Source organism: Kogia breviceps, chromosome 3, assembly GCF_026419965.1.
Source record: "Kogia breviceps isolate mKogBre1 chromosome 3, mKogBre1 haplotype 1, whole genome shotgun sequence".
In the NCBI taxonomy this organism is placed as follows: domain Eukaryota; kingdom Metazoa; phylum Chordata; class Mammalia; order Artiodactyla; family Physeteridae; genus Kogia; species Kogia breviceps.
In genome coordinates, this window is record NC_081312.1 from 143,867,894 (window position 1) to 143,887,493 (window position 19,600).

At 45.8% G+C, this 19,600-nt stretch overlaps 1 protein-coding gene across 2 annotated transcripts in view; it reads right to left on the bottom strand.

Annotated features, from left to right (window-relative positions):
* CGNL1 (cingulin like 1) overlaps positions 1-19,009 on the bottom strand; it is a 157,981-nt gene extending 138,972 nt beyond the window's left edge. Inside the window, exon 1 of one of the 2 annotated variants that reach the window (XM_067029776.1) lies at positions 18,868-19,009. The gene's annotated coding sequence lies outside the window, so the exon portion shown is untranslated. Of the gene's footprint in view, positions 1-11,201; positions 11,212-18,867 lie in introns of those variants that run through there. The other variant, XM_067029777.1, reaches the window with a different exon arrangement.
* Positions 19,010-19,600: the final 591 nt, after the last annotated feature.

Genomic DNA, 19,600 nt, shown 5'->3' on the forward strand with positions numbered 1-19,600 from the left:
ACTCATGTGAAATATCTAATTGCCCAAAATGTTCTACAACTAATCTATTATTTTTGTTTAGGTTGTAGTTAATGAATAAAGTTTTATGAATTCTGGTTTTTATTTTTTAAAGCCATTGGATTTAAATAGTCATTATTCTTAAAAGTAATTGCCACACACACACAAAATTAACTTGAGAACCTTACCCTAGGCCAGCAATCCTCAACAGAAAGATTCCATACCCTCTGCTCTTAAGAGAAAACCAAGAGATCTCTACTGATTGTCATCAACATATAAATTCAGGATAACAGCATTGTGTATTTCTTGTGTATTTTTTTTCTATTTTCCCCCCAAAGGATTTTTATTGGCAACAAAAATGAGTCCTGCGTCTTTAGATTAAGCACAGCTTCAAAGAAAGAGGTTCTACTTTTCAAAAAACTAACCAACATTTCAGCCAATAATGCAAATTATTCAAATATAGACTATAATTAGGATTCTGAGATTAGATTCCATGTTGAACAGCAACAAACAGTTGGATTTAATGCATTTGAATGAAACAGGACAATTGTTATAAATATGGAGCCTATGCACCAAGTAAGTATTCTCCATTCAAAGTGTTGTTCTCTGTGTGCTAATGTTCAAGTGAGCTAAAACAATAGAGGTTTGTGTACCTTCCAAACTGGGCAAACAACCTGCCAGTTTAATTAACTTCAATTTACATTACGACATGAGCCCAGTATTCCAATATGCTCAGTTACTAGGTGTGAAATAAGACTTATTTTCAAACATGCTATACATTATATGGCTGCCAGGTGGGTAACATTTTCTCACAGCTCAAGTCTATCCTGGAAGCATACAGCACTTCCCAGCACCACAGGGCCTGGGCCATGGCAGGTGCACAATAAATGCTGGCTTCCTTACCCCTTTCCTTCTGCCTCCAAATATAATAGCAAAATGGCAATACGACGCACACTAAAAATACCACTAAGGCTATTCCTGGGCCTTCCATTCATTGCTTTCCTATTTCATTACATAGGAAATACCCCCTTTAACAATATCTTGCTTGCACACAACTCCAATTTTGTGTTTAGCATGCATACATATATGTAGTGGGAAAAAGAGAACACACCCCCCAAAACTGACAAATGTGTATCTTGATGGTAGAACTGAAAACAGTTTTTAATTTTCATCTTATACTTTTCTGCATTTTCCAAATGTTTTATAGTAAGCATCTGCTGAGTCAAAACCGAGTTTGATACAACACAGTTCCACTACACACTCACCAGAATGACTAAAATGAAGATGACACATGATACCAAGTGTTGACACTGGAGCCACTGAAACTCACTCTGCTAGGTGGGAATGCCAGCTGGTACAACCACTTCAGAACACTGTTTCACAGTATCAACCACAGCTCCACATACATGAAGACCCATGTATCTTATCTACTACTCAAGGCCAGAAGTGCAGGCTGCGACCTGGGCATTCAGAAGTTGTTTGTGTAGGACACCAACCACAGCATCGATTCCAAGAAGGAGGAGGAATCGCTAGTTATGCTGCTGCTGAGGTTTCAAAGAAAGGAAATTGGCAGGAGTCACACATCAGGATTAATCACAGACTACTGGAGAGGAAAATGGCTTTAGCCTCTGAAAGCAGTAGCTGCTTTCTGCAGAAGGAGAACTACCATTTTATTCCAGTGGAATAATTTATTTTAAATTGAGGAGTCATTTGGGAACTGAAAGAGCTCATCTTTCTTCCCTAAGGAAAGAGAGGAGACAAGTAACTCTCTGTTGAAAGATTTTCATGTTGACTGGCTAAATTTACTGTCCTTTAATATATTTCAGATTTACAACTAAGATAATTTTTAAAGTACAGGCCTGCTGTGTAAAGTAACTCAAAATGTTGGTCATGAAGCAAGGGACTCAGATTATACAAGATGGTTTTAGTAAAATGAAACACTGTAAACACTGCAAATAGTCTTCAATTTAGAAGATTAACCAAGATTAGGAATCACATCTCACGAATTCTTGCTTCCATTATTTTCTACTTTACTTTCAACTAAGACAGACCACCTGGATCTGAACCTAGCCCCACCACTTACTAACTGTATCACCTTGGGCAAGTCACTTCATTGCTCTGTGCCTCAGTTTCCTCAATCGTAAAATGGGATAATAGGATTATTAAAAGGAGTAATTGAGTTAGTAAATGTGAAGTGCATAACAGTGCCAGGCACTACTGAGTGCTATACAAGTGTTCCTATCATTAATTCTTATATTTTCAGATGAAGAGCAAAATTCATCTAAATTTATAAAATTTAACCACAGATTTTGCAGGTACAGGAATAGACTATCTAAAAACCAGAGGGGGCTTCCCTGGTGGCGCAGTGGTTGAGAGTCCGCCTGCCGATGCAGGGGACGCGGGTTCGTGCCCTGGTCCGGGAAGATCCCACATGCCGCGGAGTGGCTGGGCCCGTGAGCCATGGCCGCTGAGCCTGCGCGTCCGGAGCCTGTGCCCCGCAACGGGAGAGGCCACAACAGTGAGAGGCCCATGTACCGCAAAACAAACAAACAAACAAACAAAAAACAAACAAACCAAAAAAAACCAGAGGAAGCTGCATACTAAGATTATGTCAAGTAAACATGAATATTTGTGGTTTGGTAGGTATATACACGCACACACACATAAACCGACCCTCTCTCCCCCCTCCCCCTCTCTCAAGTAATTTAAATCACTCTAGAACATAATGTACCAATGATCCCAGGTTCTTCTGATCCCCAAATAATCCCAACAAAGGTGTGAAATATCCTTCCTATTCTGAAATATTCTCTTCTTCCGAATATTTCTAAGGGCCCATTTAAAAAACATACACTGAAAAGGATTATTAGCCTTTCATATTTCAAAAACATGCTGGAAGTTTTCCAGGGCACATTTGAGCAGCGGAGTTCATGACATTCAAACCTGGACTCTTTTCAACCTGTAGCAGAGGAGGCCTACTAAACGTTTACATTTTCCTCCAATTGTGAGCACAGAAAGCTTTTCATTTTGTTCCAGAGGAAATGATCTTACCATAGCTCAACGATATCATCATTGTCTGAATAGAGTGGACATCCGGTGGCCATTACAGAAGGACTAAATGCTAAAACCCAAGGGTATAAAAGTTAAAAGCAACTTGGTGGAAACGTCAGTGACAACAGTCTTTGATTTAAAGCATCAAGCACAGAGAGAGAGAACCCTCAAGCAAGGGAATTAGGAAGAATATCAGCACAACATAATGGTAAGTACCCTACTTCCCCTTCCCCCCCATCTCCCCCCCAATAAAAGAGCTTTTCAATACCCATATGCCTCTGCTTTTCTATGTGGAAGAGAATTGCTCTTGAAAAGATTACCACATATAATTCTTTCACTTCACCAATAGACACATTCATACTTTTCTACCAACACTGGCCAATTAAGTCCAAAGTCCCTATCTCACTACTATTTTCTGTGGTTTTTCCCTATTATCAGAGTGACATTATTAAGATAGCAATTTTCTAATTTACTAGTCCGGGGTATCAAAAAACCTTATTTTGCTTAAAAAATAACTGCTCATTCTGTACTTCACAGACTTTAGGACACCCAGGTACCTCTCCACTGAAGCCACGTCTATAAACACAGCTAACACACGATGGTGGTTCCTATCTTTGCTCTACCCTTAGTTGTAAAAGCCTTATGCAGCTTTATTATGCAGAACTTGGCCCAGCAGCCTTCAGTAAGAGTTGGATGATGTGTGGAAAGCTGCATACTCAGGTTGATTCTTAGCAATGAAGTAGATTTGGGGACCTCAAGGAAAAAGTAGGTAATGGCAGCCATATTTTATTTGCAAAATAAAATTCTCAGCAGGGGCTACTTTCTTGCTGATTTGAGCTGCTTGGTTAGGTTTTCACATTTCATAAAGGGGCTTGATGGAAACACTCATTCTTCAAATGTGTATTTGACTCTACTATGTGTAAGACACTATGCCAGATGCTAAGCGAGATTTAAAAAATGACCTTATTTCACTCGTGGACTTTTTTCTTTCCACAGCTCTCCCTTCACACCAAACATACAGACAGATAGCACTTCCATTCACTCACAACCACATTTAGGGCCCTCGTTTACTCTCCTTAAGCCCCTGTGTATACTAGGAAACCACCTATCGTTTTCTTTATTATTATAAAGGTAATACATACAGTGGGATTTTTTTAATATGTAAAATTCCAACAGTCAAGGAGGGCAGGAAATGAAAAAGAATATTTCCCCTCCAACTATGCCACCAATCCCACAGCCCAGAAATAAGCACGTTTCTTAGGACTTCTTAGGATGTACATTCGTAACCAAGAATTGAGATTTTAAAACAAAAATGGGATCTTAAACTATATATTAATTTGCACCTTGCTTTAAAAAAAATTCTATTTGTGAATTTTTCTTTACCAGTACTCAGATTTGCCCAGTCCCATAATGTGCTTATATGTTCATTTATTTAACCAGCCCCCTTGAAAGGCGTTTAGGTTTTTTCTAGCGTTACGCTATTATAATGCTGCAATGAACATCTTTGTATGATTGCCGGCACACTTTTGCAGGTGTATCCATAAGATAAATTCCTAACTGTGGCAGGGCTGAGTTAGAGTATGAACATTTTCAAGTTTTGAAAGATAATGCTAAAAAAAAAGAAGAGGGAGGAAGGAAGAAAATGCTGCGGCTGACACCAGTGGGCTACCCACTCACAGCAAATGCCCCTTTCCCTCTGGCCAGCAAAGCTCCAGTTTTGTCCCCTTTCCTCCCAGCGCCCACATGCTTTGGGGAAAGCTGGGCCCCAAGACTGGTCTAAGCAAGTTATGGGAGCCCCATGGCTCCATGCCAGTCATCGGATGAGACGTGGGTATCAGACCCAGTTTTGCCCATGGGGCACAGGAGAAGTTCTGCAGGGGGCTCCTAGCAAAGGTTTGCTCTGCTTTCCTCTTTTCCTGCCTCTGGACATCACACATCACTGTGTATGAGGATATGATGGTTGAAACAGCTTCAGCCACACTGGGACCACCAAGAGACAAGCTTGAGGACAAAGGTCAAACAGTGAGGCTGGCAAAGAGGAAACGTATCTGAGTCTTTCATTAATTAACTCCAAAACTGTGCTTACTTTGGCCTTCTTGTTTACATGAGATCATAAAGATCCCTACTATTTAAACTACTTTTAACTGAGTTTTGTTTACTTGCTGGTGAAAGTATTTCCACTGCCCAGCTGTTCTCCAAAAAGAAGCCCAGTGGATTTAGAATCCCACCCAGGGCACGTACTAGAGTGTCTGTCCCCTCACAGCCATGGCTTCACCGGGTTTAATCCCCATCTATTCTCAGTGTATTTTTGCTCCATGGCCAGTCTCTTCTTCCTTGGAGAGTCTAGCAGCCCCTTCCCCAAAAAGGACACACTGAAAAAAGGTGACACAAAGGCGGCCAGTATTTCACTCTGCTCCAGCTGAGGCATCGCACTGGGCCACAAGTCTCAGCTGGCTCCTTCAGGACAGAAGACACTGTCACCCTGGGCCGGATATTCTCTAATGCCTTAGAGCCAGTCACGGCTCTCTGCTGGGCTGGGACAGTCACCAGGGTGTAGAAGGACAGCCCTAGACTAGAAACTGAATGATCTAGTTCAGATCTGCTACTTACGAGCTGGTTGGCTGAAGAGAAGTCACCCAACCTCCAGAAGCCTGTTTCTTTGAATGTAAAAGGAGGGCTCCTGAAACGAGGGCTCAGGGTCCTTATAAAGATGGGGACAGGGTGCGTAAAGGCCCTGGTGATAAACTGTCACAGACACAGATGGGAGTTAGGCTGATCCCCACGGACCTATGCTGAGAGGGGGCCAGGACAAGGGTAAGCAGATCCCCTGGCCTCCTTAGACACTTCGGCCCTCTCTGCTCTACCTGTCACTCCTGCCACCGCAGTGGGCAGCCTGTCAGGTCAGGACTGCTGACCAGAGGAAAAGCCAGCCCACCACCTCCGCTCCTCCCGCAGATAAGCTGAACTCCCAGGAGCAGTGTCACAGTGAATGAATGTGAAGTGACAGTCAGTCGAGAGTCAGCGCTAATTTACAGGGATTACCAAGGCTTAGGCTGGTACCTGGGCAAAACATATATGAATCTTCACCCAGCTGGCCTAGCTTGAGCAAGCTCCCAAAAGGCTGGTTTGGCCCCTACTTTTCTCATCCCTCTCATTCATTCGTGATCACTGTGGTGGATTCAAACACTGTTTTCTGCAGTCCCTTCTTTCCCATGTGACTTTGCAGTGGACAAGAATGGCCTGAGTCTACTTCCCTACTGCACTGATGTTGGGTTTGGCCATGTGATTTGTGTTGGCCAATGGTTATGAGCCAAGGCCTTAAGAGGCATCATGCAACCCCATCTGCCCTCTTAGGCTACCACGATCTGCCACAAGATGAGCACACCATAGGCCCCCGAATAAGCACATGTGGAAGAGCCCGAAAGCCAAATGGAAGCCTGGAATCTAGCCTGGCCCAGCCAAGGCCAGCCTAGGTCAACCAAACCGTACCCCGTAGGAAAATAAATGCTTGTGGTTATAAGGCACTGAGATCAGGGACTGTCGTGTTATGCAGCAACACTATGTAGCAAAGCCTAACACAACCACCGTAAGAGCAAATATAATGGTAAGTTGGCCTGGCACAGAGTAGACATGCAATAATAAAATATTTGTGCTTATTTTAAGATCTTAATTCATTTGTCATTCATACACATACAGAGAACTCCTACCCATGAGGCACCACACTAGCCCCACAGGAAGCTGAACACAATGAAAAATACAAAAGTAATAATTCCTACACATAACTTTTTAGTCTAGCAAATCCCCAAGCTTCCTAAATTCTACTGGGGGAGAGGGGTCGGTGCTGACAAAGCTTCTATTCACTTCATTGAGTCATTTATTGCCCTGGGTCAAATCACAGAAGGGATGAAATTCAGTATCTGTGCATTTAAGGTTCTGATTCTTATATTTATAAATGGTGAAATCTACTGCCTTCTACAAATGTACTTTTTTTTTTTTAACATCTTTATTGGAGTGCAATTGCTTTACAATGGTGTGTTAGTTTCTGCTGTATAACAAAGTGAATCAGCTATACATATACATATATCCCCATATCCCCTCCCGCTTGCGTCTCCCTCCCACCCTCCCTATCCCACCCCTCTAGGTGGTCACAAAGCACCCAGCTGATCTCCCTGTGCTATGAGGCTGCTTCCCACTAGCTATCTATTTTACATTTGGTAGCGTATATATGTCCATGCCACTCTCTCACTTCATCCCAGCTTACCCTTCCCCCTCCCCGTGTCCTCAAGTCCATACAAACGTACTCTTAAAGACAGAAACTAGAAATTATTTTGTAAACTACTTGAATTATTTTTAATGAACCCCTTTGTTCTATTAATCTTCACTTATTCACTCAACATACATTTACTGAGCACCTATGATACTCCAGGCATATGATGGGTAGCTGTGCTAGGAAGCAGCACACACAATTCGTAGCTCCAACTTCTGGCTGCCCAGGTGCACCACTGACCACGAACGAATTATTTAAAATTCTAATTGACAGCTCCATGTAGTATCCAAAATTTTTTTAAAAAATAACACCTCCCTATAGTTTAACTCCAATGTCTTCTTCCAATTTTACTTTTAAAAGAATTCCACTTCACCTGCAAATGTGGTGATTTCACCATCTCTCTTCTCCTTTTATCAAGGACCACATTCCTTCTTACATTCACTGCCACACACAGAGTTGTGGGAGATTCACACATTTAATAACCTTTGGGTTTTTTTGTTTTTTTCTTTGGCCACACCATGTGGCACGTGAGTCTTAGTTCCCCGACCAGGGATCGAACCCGCTCCCCCTGCACTGGAAGCAGGGACCGCCAGGGAAGTCCCAACACATTTAATAACCTTTGGCATGAAGTCTTTTCAAAGGTCTTTGGGAAATCTAAATAAATTAGATCCACTGGTTTGCCCTTCTTCCCACATTTATTTTCTCTCTCAGAGAACATAATGGGTTCATCAAGCATGATTTCCCCATCTGAACGTCATGTTTTGTTTTGTTTTGTTTTTTTTTAAGGGTCCTGTGATCTCACCCTCTCCCATGGATTGCACAAGGCTGCTGGGCATGGAGGTGAATTAGCTCTGAAAATAAGGACCATTCCTCGATTTTAACTGGGGAGTCACAGAAGTGAAGTGTATAAGACCATACATGCATACACCTCCCTATGCAGACACTGTTCCAAGCACTCTATTAAGATTCACTCATATAACCCCAGAAGCAGGATTCGGACCCTGGAAGTCCAAGGCCAGAGTCCAGGCTCATAACCGCCAGGCCCTGCAGCCTCTGCAAATCCCAACCTGTGCCAGGGTCCCTGGGCTTCTCCACCCACCTGTCCTGGGCCAGCTTGATAAGGACCCCCAGGAAAGCAGCACAAATGGAAGGCCATCCTAGAGCGTCCTTTATTTCAGGACACAGCTTTTCCCTGGACACTCCTCTGGGATAAATCCTAGCATCTGCCACAAAAGAACCTCTAAGCCCCCTGAAGCTGCCAACATCCTGCTTCCTTCTTGGCAGGACCTACACACCTCTACGGAATCAAAGCAAAAAGCAGAGCCTCCTCAGCTATAAGGGCCCATGCCCCGTAACTCAAGAAAGCTCCAAAGCCTGGCTGAAATCTCAGGCCCCGCCTAAAGGACTCAGCATCTCACAGCCCTGAGCTGCTCTCCTAAATGCTTCAGTCTCTTCTTACTGAAGCCCCTACCACGTTACTGAGCTCAGAATTGGGAGGATGGAGGTGGCACACCATCTCCTCTCAGTCTGGTCTCTCTCTCCAGGAGCTACAGTTTTACATCTCTGGGGCTTCAGGCTACTCTGAATCTTCCATCATTGGTGGCTTAAGTGGGGTGGGGAGGAGAGAGTCCAGATTGTCTGGGTCAATGACACGCTACAAATCTGGCCCAGGCCTCCACCTGGAAATCTAAAGCAAAGGATATTATTAAAGTCACAGGTTAAGGATCCCTGACTCCACAGCAGCTCACTTAGAAGCCCGCAGTGGCGTTACATGTAAACACTTCCCAAGAAAGCTTTAAAACAGAGGGAGGTTTTTATTAAACGACTTAATGGAGGGCCACTTCTCATGTGGAAAGCTTTTTACACAGAGGAATAAAATGGCCCGGTGGGTGTTTTCCAGACACTTGTTTTTAAACCTGCCGTGCTGTCCTGGGGAAATGAAGCACAACTCTGTGCCGGTGTGTGTCCCCCTGCTGCTAATTCTTCAGCAGAAATAAAATACCTAGTAAGACCTACTCCCCCGCGGCACAGAGAACCCGGTGTGACAATGTCACTCCAATATTCACTTCAAGGGTCATTAGAATCACGGGACATGAAAAGTGGAAAAACTAAGGCTGGCCAAAAAGAACCCAAATAAATGAAGAAAGACATTCTAAAGCTTGAAAACAGGACACGATGTGGGAGAATAGGCCTGATGAAACTGAGGCTTCGGTTACTCTACAAAGACACCAGGTAAAAGGAATGAAGTGCTGATACTCACTACAGCTCATGGATGGACCTGGAAAACATGATGCTTACTGAAAGAAACCAGACCAAAAGGCCACATGTTGTATGATCCCTTTTATATAAGATACCCAGGTAGGCAATTCCACGGAGACAGAAAGTAGACTGGTGGTGCCAGGGCCTGGGGGGAGGGAGGAATGTGAAATGACTGCTTGCTGGCTACAGGATTTCCCTCTCTGGTGATGAAAAAGCTCTGGAATTAGATAGTGGTGATGGTTGCACAATGCTGGGGATGTACTTAATGCCACTGACCTGTACACTTTAAACTGGCTAAAACGGGCAATTTTACACAGTATGTATTTTACCACCATAAAATAGAAAATGATAACAGGAACTCCGGAAAAATCCTTTTTCAGCTCCTAACCCAGAAGCAATCCCTTCCTCACATGAATATAAATATACATGCTAGGGGCTTCCCCGGTGGCGCAGTGGTTGCAAGTCCGCCTGCCGGTGCAGGGGACGCGGGTTCGTGCCCCGGTCTGGGAACATCCCACATTGCCGCGGAGCGGCTGGGCCCGTGAGCCATGGCCGCTGAGCCTGTGCGTCTGGAGCCTGTGCTCCGCAACGGGAGAGGCCACAACAGTGAGAGGCCCGTGTACCGCAAAAAAAAAAAAAAAAAAAAAAAAAAAATACATGTTATAGGCCAAAATAATAAATAGTATTATTTTACTAATAACTCATTTATTGAGTTAAGCTTCCCATGTGCCCTTTGCACTTAAGGCCAAGTCACTTCCCCCCTCACCTGTCCTCAGGTGGGTGGTGTTGTTATCATTAGCCCCACTGAACAGGTGAGGAAACCAAAGCACAGGGAGGTCCAGGAGCTTGCCCAGGGTCACCCAGCAAACAGGGGAAAAGCCAAAGGATGAACCCAGAGGGAGGAGAGCAGGTAGCTTACACCCAGACACAGAGCACGGCCACTCTGCCTCCCAATGGTATGCTCTGCTGAAGCAATGTTTTCTGGACCTAGTTTCCCACTTTGCCCACAACACGGATATTCCTTGGCTGTTGAGCCCTAATCCTTTTTCAGTGGCATTTCTTGAGTCCCCACAGAGTTCTCTGAAAAACACGTTCAAAATCACACCTTAGGAATCAAACTAAACCTTCACGTGTGTAGAACTACTTCCCATGGACAGAGCGATTTTCATGTGTTCGGATTTACTGTATTTAGTCCCGGGAACAATGTGGTAAGATAGGAGGGTGATGTGATTGATTACCCGTCCTTTCCTGGGGAGAAAAGCCAGCCTCCCAAGGTCAGGCCACACAGTGGGGGGCAGGCACCAGGCTTCGACTCCAGGGCCCCACTCTGCTGTCTTCCTGAAGAGCCAGGTTTAATTACTCTGAGATGTTAGGGGATGTTTTTTCATGTAAGTTATTTATATGTAAATGTATGTGTATTATTTATATGTAAATAGGTGCACGCAATTACAAATGAAGCTAAGGAACACGCTTATGGAGAGGAAAATAGCTCTTCCCACATTTCAGGGGCACCTGTGGGTAACCCAGAAGCACCAATAAAAGGTTAAATTCCATTCCCTCCACCCCACTTAAGAAAGCAGGGCTCTTTGCCACTGGCCAACAGCTCCCTTTGATAAGAGATGTTAAAAACCACCACCGCTGTTAGAGGTGCCACCTTGCCAGGACTCTCAGCCTCCCAGTACTGACTTTTGGGCTGAATAATTCTTCGTTATGGGGGCCATCCTGTGCATTATAGGGTATTTAGCAGCATCCCTGGCCTCTATCCACTAGATGCCAGTAGCCACCACCACCCCTGCTCGTGACAACCAAGATGTCTCCAGATACTGCCAAACGTCCCCCAGCGGAGCCCCATTTGAGAGTCACTATACTCTGTCAAAGAGATGTGGCCCTAACAGCTCTATGAGGTAAGAGCTACATGCCCCTTTTACAGATGAGGAAACAACCCTGAAATGGATGAGGAACCTGCCCAGGACACCACACTCCTCGTGATGGGCAAATTGGTTTCCAATTCAAGCAGGTGAGACCCCAATGCTCTCACCCCACAGTAGGAAGACGGAACAAGCAGACCAGAGGCGGATCTACCTTCTACCAGCTCACGTACTGAAATGTTAAACGGAGCCTTGCCCTGAGAAGATGGAGGTGGGCTTGAACCCTCCAGGGGTTTGATCCTCAAGTCCAAAGAAAATGCGTTCTGCTGGCAAAAACAGTCCCAGCAATGCCACGAAGGCTGAAGGGCCTCCTTGACTCACAAAATAATCTGCAAGCTGGGAGTAGGCATGCCCTTTGAATAATAGTGCTGTAAGCACAAATACAAACAGCAATCACTGACCATGAGAGCCCGAAATACATTTTTTAAAACATGCCTTTATCAAGCATTCCCCCTTATTATTTTGGGGGAACATTCCCCCACAGTCTCACCCTTCTTAGCGCTCATCTGTCTTTCTGTTTAGTAATCACTGTGGCTGCTAGAGAGACACAGATGAAATACAAGACGTCACGTTTCAAAAAGCTGAATAACTTCTGTCCTTCCTCCTACAAAACTTTATGGAGCATCTATTTTCTGCTACACACGGGGGTGTGACATCAGTTGAGAGAGCCCTCCTCTTTACAGGTTTGTTTACAAGTTTTGGGGGGAGAGGGGTTCCTCCGACATGTTAGCAAAGGGCACTGATGGTGTTCTAATTGTTGAGATAAAGGCACATGCAAGCAGTCAACAATTTGTGAAGAAATGAATGAGTGGGTGAATTGAGGGGATGAATGTAGAGCCTATGCACTAACCAGGGCTCCAGGTCCACAGAAGCACAGCTCAGGGCCAGACAAGTTTGAACCCTGGATCCAGCCACTTGGTAGCTGCACAACTTCGGTAAGTGACCCAATTTCTCATGGCCTTCTTTCCCTCACCAGGAAAATGGGTTTATGATAGTACTCATCCCATAGAGCTGCTATGTTGAACACTCTCAGACAGGGCTGGAGGTAATGCTCCAGAAGCATTTGCTATTATTATGAGAATCACTGATTTGGGCAGGCCTCCTGGGAAGTCTGGTGATTCTTTTGCACCCCACCCAGCTGCATCATGCCCAGGAAGTTGGACTCAAGGCAGGTATCCAGACCCTTAGCAAGAGGTGGTCATGCCCTGAGCAGACCATACCTGAAGAACCAGGTAACTATTGGCTCTAATCCTCCCCACCCAGCTTCCCTACTTCCTCTCTCCCTCTAACCTTACACCCCATTCCACCCCACCCTGCCCCAAAAAACAGCTTTCGGGTGGCTCAGGGCAGCACAAATAGTTAGGGCTGAGCTGGCCTGACTACATGTGAAACAAAGGTGCTCAAGCCTCAAGCCTGAAACTCACAAGTAGGAAAAATCTTAAATTTGGTAAACTCCAGCCAGCAGTCTCTTTCCAAACTACTCTCTCTTATCTCTCCCTCCATTCTTTCTCTATCAGTTCCTCTCCAACTCTTAAAGCTTTCACTGTAATCACCACTCTCAGTAAACTTTCCAGGTTTTTGATATTTGATTAGGGCAAGGAGAGAGACTAATCCACTTTTCAGCCGCTGCTGTGCAATTCTAAGTCACCGTTTTTAATAAGGAGGATAAAAATCTTATAGGCAAAAGTGGTGGAGAAGCAAATACTTTTTTTTTTTACAGAAAGCTATCTATAATACAGCTACAACAAAGCTCAAGGATATGGATTAGTTCATAGGATATATTAGAACCTCTTTACGACTTTGGAAACTGGGCCATTTCTTTTTCCTCTGAAATAAAATCAAAAGAGGGCAGCTGTTAACAGCGTCTCAAACTCTGAACTGGAATCACAAAACTCCAGACCTAACCAGGTTCCTCACCTGGAAAATGGGATCAACAGCACTGAAGTCTCAGGATCCCTGGGAGGAGTCTTAGCCGCAGGGGGTCCTCTTCCCTGAATGGACTCCAATTTGCAAGGGAAAACAGAGTGCCTGTTTCAAATGCAATAAAATACGGGCTAGAAAGCCAGGGGGAGTCAGAAGTAAAACTCAGGAGAATTATTGAAGCCAAAACTAGAAAGTCTTGATCATCTTGCCTCAATCCTCCAGCAAAGAGATAAGCAAGGGTGAAAGATTATTAACAATAAAGGGGCTTTATAGACTTAAGAAAACTACAAAGTATATAACAGCCTGATCCATAATGTACTCTACCAAAGGCAAGCAGAAAGCCCTGTGATTGGACAGCAGGATATAAACCCGCCCTATAAAACAAGAGGCTGAAATATTCCATGTTCATGACAAATTCCCTGTGCTCTAATCCCAAACACTAACTCCATGATGACCCTCCATCGAGTTGATCCTTCTTAGGGTGAAATATAGAGCTAGAGCTCATTGTAGTAATGGACACACACGCGATAACCGTTTTCAACTTAACCCTTTCCCAATTATAGCTCCGCACACCTCTAAACCCTTCTGACCTGTAATTTTAAGAGCTTGAGGTACATAACAATGCAGCAAAGTTTTGTTTTTGTTGCTAGTACCACATAAAAAGGAACTGAATGTGCATGGCTTCGTTTTGTTCCAGAATATTCGACACTGAACTTTGTTTTTAATCTGTTACCCAAGGACCAATTATCTCCAGAAATTCAGAGGTTTGCAGAACTTGAAGAAATGTGGACACAATGTCTCTCTAACCTAGGATTTGGGATCCATTCAGAGCCTTTCTAAACAGCCTAATCTATCCTCTCCGTTTAAAAAACCAGAAAAATAGGAGTTCATAAAATTTCCCTTGGGATGACAAGCCCACAGTGATCTTCAGTCTAACATTACACATCGTCCCGTAGAGGAAAACAGTAAATCAATCCAGATCTAAGGGGACTGTGGTGTTAGAAAAACAAGGCACAGAAAACATAATTTCCCAATCGGTTCTGCTTTAGGGGCACAAGGAGCAGTGGAAGGGCCTCAGCTTTGAATTCAGGCAGACCCGAGAGCTCTGGAACCTCAGCTCTGCCACTTCTCTGGAGCGCCTCAGCTGCCCAGGATCTCTTTGGGCCTCAGTTTCCTCATCTGTAAAATGAGGCCGCTGCCACCTGCCCCTCAGGAACGTACAGGTTTTAAAGCAACGGAGGACAAGTGCCCTGTTCGCTACCTGACACGTGAAAGGTGGACAGTCAACAAATGTAACTACTCTTACAACCCTGGGGTTATTAGCCCTGTGGGTCAGCTGTTTGGAAACCACCTTCCCAAGGAAAAGCAGTGTGAAGTCCAGTTTCCTGTCTGTCCAAGGAAACCTGAGCTAAAGGGACAAGAGTATGATCAAGAACGAACATCTACACACTGGCTGGAGCCACAGACAAGAACTGACCCACCTGCACTCAAAGTACAATGGCTGCTGTTACCCTCCTCCCAGCTCAGTTGCACAGGAGGGGTAGCCTCTACTCACTAAGCTTGGTTTGCCAGTTACCATCATGGCAAAAAGGGATCCAGCCACGTTCTCCACCAGCTTCCCAACCCTGGTGGTATCCCTGCACTGCTTGCCTAAGTACTCCTTAAGCAAATCGCATGTGCCAGAATCTTAACTCCTCCTTCCTCACTCACTTTCCCTTGGCAGGATCGGCATACAAACCCCTCTCGTCCATCAGATAAGTATCTGAAGTCAATTATTTAAAACTTGACGTAGGGACTTAATAAAATAATTTAAACCCAAGAAAAGCTTTTCTTGTGTCTGCTTTTGCCAATGAATTGACAAGGTATCTGTACACCCAGGGGAGGCGAGCCAGGTGGTACCCGGCTCCCCCCACAGTTCTTCATGCTCATCGTGCGTCTAAGAGTGTTCCCAACTTACTGTAATCCCCAGTTTATATCTCCACCAGATTTCAAGCTCCATACCCTGCTTACCACGAAATCGGTGAACGATAACAGAGCTTTGCCAGGAGTGGGGGCTTCATAAGAACTGAATTTGTTATATGACTGAATAAAGAAACAACAAAAACAAAAATGTGGTATGAATTTAAGATGAAGCACTCTCTCCCCCAGGGATATTGGTTTGGGGGACGGAGGACAGTGCCTGAAGAAGGAAGAAAAGTGGGGTTGGACTAGGGCATTTGACTGAAAACTCCAAGAAGTTTCTCCTACATGAAAGCCGGTCAACCCTGGTGCTCTTTCCATCAAATCCCCCTTTCTTCTCTTCTACTTTCAGGGTTTTCATGGTATAACTTGTTTCCTGATAACAGCAATGTCATGTGACAGAATAAAGTAAGCACTTGGTCATTCACGGAAAATTACCCAATTCTCAATTCCCCTTGAACTTTGTTTTTCTCCTCTGATGCCAACCTTTCAGCCATTTCACTACCCTTTAGTGCCAGGATCAGAGGAGGAAAAGAAAGGAAAAGCACAAAATCAGTCGTGTTTTTTAAAAGGGTCAATGGCAACTCTTAGATAAATGGGTTTCAGGCAGGGGTGGGGACAGAGGGAGTTAAGGAGGCCACTGAATTCTTTAAACCACCCCCAACCCAATCAATACAAGCAATTTAACTGTCCCTATGTGAAGGGGGGAAAAAAAGCCAATAGGGCAGTCTATTCTTAACATAAATCAAAGATCACTCTTCTTAATGCTGCATACCCTTTCTCTAAATAAAGAAGCCCCTCACTAACTCTTTCTTCACTTACTTTCTTCTAATCACTTTAGAATATTAGAGTTACTACTAAAAAGGGAGAAATGCTTAAATAAATGTTAGGCCCATATTTACACATACTTTTTCTTGCTTTTTTTCCCAGAATGTACCATTATATTCACAGTTTAACCATTGCTGTTCAGGTGCAACTTTTCAGGCACTAGGAGTTCGACACCATCCTCAAGTCAACATTTTCCCCCTAAATGGAGATAAGATTAGCAAGTTAACAAACCAGTCAGTAACATGGCTTCATTTTGTTGGCCTCGTCCAAAAAAAACAAAAAAAACAAAAAAACTCAACAGTAAGAAAACACTTTCCATATGGTCTTTTTCCCCCAAGGTTGAGGATTCCGGCCAAGGGCCACCCTGTGAGACCGTGCCCTCCACATAACCTCCATTCTCAAGCCAAGACAGTTAAGCCCACTGCCACCGCGGCCCCACTTCTAGCAACTGAGCACAGGGGTAGAAGCAGCGCATGGTCATGGAAGATGGGAAAGAGAGAGAAACCAACTGGGACCAAACTTTACAGTTTTGAATTTTTTCAAAATGAATATTCTTTTGACTGACGTTAGGAGCTAGAAATGAACACAAGTTTTCCTCAAACTCTGGAGGGCATTCTCGTAAAAGAATGTCACACCACTACTAATAAAAATGTCCTATAGAGGACCAGCGCCTAAGAAAAAAGTGAAATCCACTGGTTTGTGGCCACGTAGCATACAGGTGGGAATCTAATACAAACATCATACTTAGGTACCACGGTAAATTAACCAAGATCCCAGGAGACTGTCACAATAACACACTATAAGAAAACATATGCTCAAGTTCAGTCAATGTATACATATATTCGATTTTTCCTTATGCCTATTTCCCTTTTTTTTTTTTGCGCTGTATGCGGGCCTCTCACTGTTGTGGCCTCTCCCGTTGCAGAGCACAGGCTCTGGACGCGCAGGCTCAGCGGCCACGGCTCACGGGCCCAGCCGCTCCACGGCATGTGGGATCTTCGCGGACCGGGACACGAACCCGTGTCCCCTGCATCGGCAGGTGGACTCTCAACCACTGCGCCACCAGGGAAGCCCCCTATCATTTTTAAGATCATTAGACAAGTGGCAAAGATCTCACCTCAGATGTGTCATGCTACTATAGGCACCAATTCCCTAACTCAGATATTATGCTATCAACAAGAAATATACACTGTGTTAATTACATCTGCTGGGTTTAATCACACAGTGGAAATAAGCCCAATCTACACAATGAAGCTTAACACACATATTAACACCATATCAACTACAAAATAATAAGGATCTTGTCAGCTTGCATTCTTAAAAATTTTCCCCACACATTTATGCAGAATCATAATCTGTGCCAGAGGATCTCCAAAAGCTGATGGAGTCCTAAATTATTTTCCCTCCTTTTAATCTGAAATCCTTTCCAAATAGGACAAGTCAAACTATCACTTAGTTTCCCTGAATAAGAACCCTGTAGCATAACCTTGACCCTTGCAAGGACTTCATGAGTTTAATCCCTCCACTGTCACTTCCTTGGCAGAAAGTGCACTAGCAATATTTTCTGTGAACAGAGAGATAAAAGCAGAGGGAACTCCAGAAAAAGGCACCATCTGCAGTTTAAAGTTGGAAAGCACCAGCCCACAGGTTTTTCAGGTGAAAAGGTAGATTACACAAGGCAGAATCGAGAGTAGCTGAGATGATCTCCTCTAGTAGTTCAGAAAGTGGGTGTGGAAAGCGAAAAGCACAATCCAAAGCACATTAGAATCACCTGGCTTTTTAAATTCCATTGCTCGGGCTGTGCCCCAGGCCAGCTAAATCAGGATCTCTAGAGGTGGGACCTAGGCATCAGAAGTTTTTAAAACTCTCTAGATGTGCAGCCAAGTTTGAGAGCCAATACCCAAAAGAAATCCCCAACGTGTTTTTAACAGCGCGTGTGAGCAGCGTTGGAAAGGCACCGCAGCCTTGGGGTGAAGGGGTATACACAGAGTAAATATACACAGTTTTTTTTTAAAAAAAAAAAAACAAACCTCTGTAACTAACTCCAACATGACAGCCAAGCACCTGTGTAGAGGCCAAACAGTGATGCAACTTGGAAAAGTCCCTTGGAAAGCTAGGATGTGTGCCGTACGTGAGGCGGGGTCTTTCAGGACGACCTGCCTGGACCGGGAAAGCCAGCGAGAGAGGGACGCCCACCCGCCCTTTCTTTTCAAGGGATAGTCGAGACCAGCACGCCCAGAAATAAAGTAAAACAGGGTCGGCAGGGACCGAGGTGCTCGCTTGGGTCCGGGAGGAACCCTGGCTCACTCGCAGCTGTCACTCGAGCCCGAGGGTCGAGGCAGAGGTGCTAAGGCTGCCAGCCCCTCTTCACTACACGGCGGTCTCGGAGCCCCTCCCTCGCCCCGGCCCCGACGCGGGCCCCCGGGAACCCGACCATCTGTCCTGCACGTCTCCCCGCCAGGGCGCGCGAGCGGGAGCCAGGAGCGCACTTTCCAGCCCCGGGACCCGCGCGCCCGGCGGCGGGCGCTGCACTGCACTGCACTGCGCGGCGCGGCGCAGGGCTCGGACGGCGGGCCTGAGCCCCTCCGGATCCCGCCGCCCACGACGACACCTCAGCCTCCCGGTCCGAGTCCCCGCGCCCGCTCTCGGCTCACTTACCACCACCGCCGCTGCCGCCGCCGCCGCCGCCGCCGCCTCCCGGGTCCCGCTCCAGCCACAGCCAGCAGAGCCCGGCCCGAGTGCAGGGAGCGCGGCGCCGCCAAGAGGCAGAGCGAGCCCGGGCCCCGCCCCGCCCGCCCTCGGGGAGGAGGGGCCGGGGCCGCCGGGGTTGGGGAGCCCGGCGCCCGCCCCCACCCCGCCTGAGCCGGCTCGTCCCGCCCGCTCCAGCAGTTCGGCGGGCCCTCCCTGCACTCCCGCGTGTCCTCGCTCCGCCCCGGCCCTCGGGACAATTCTCCCCGCTCCCCGACACCGCGCCTACTCGGCTCGGCCGGGACGCGCCCGCCCCTCCGCCAGCACCTCTTCCCCATCCCACCCCATCAGGCCTCACACTCCTCTCCAGCTACGCTATGTCCTCACCCTTCCCCAGATCGGAATGTCCTCCCACCTCCCCTCCGCCGTCCCCGGGACTCTTCACCTCCGAGCCCCGGCACTTCCAAATTCCCCGTCTCCTGGGAGCCTTGCCTGTTTCGCACCCCCAACTTCCCTTCTGTCCCTTCCCCACGGCCCCTTGGCCCAGTTTTCTCCCTACCCTTATAGGCACACTTTTTCTCCCTACCTGGTCGGAAACTTTAAGGTATAACTTTTCTCCTACCACAATCAAATCTGCAAGTGTTTATTGAGCACCTACGAAGACTAGAAATACTGGTGGAGGGGTCGCCAATAATAAATGTCT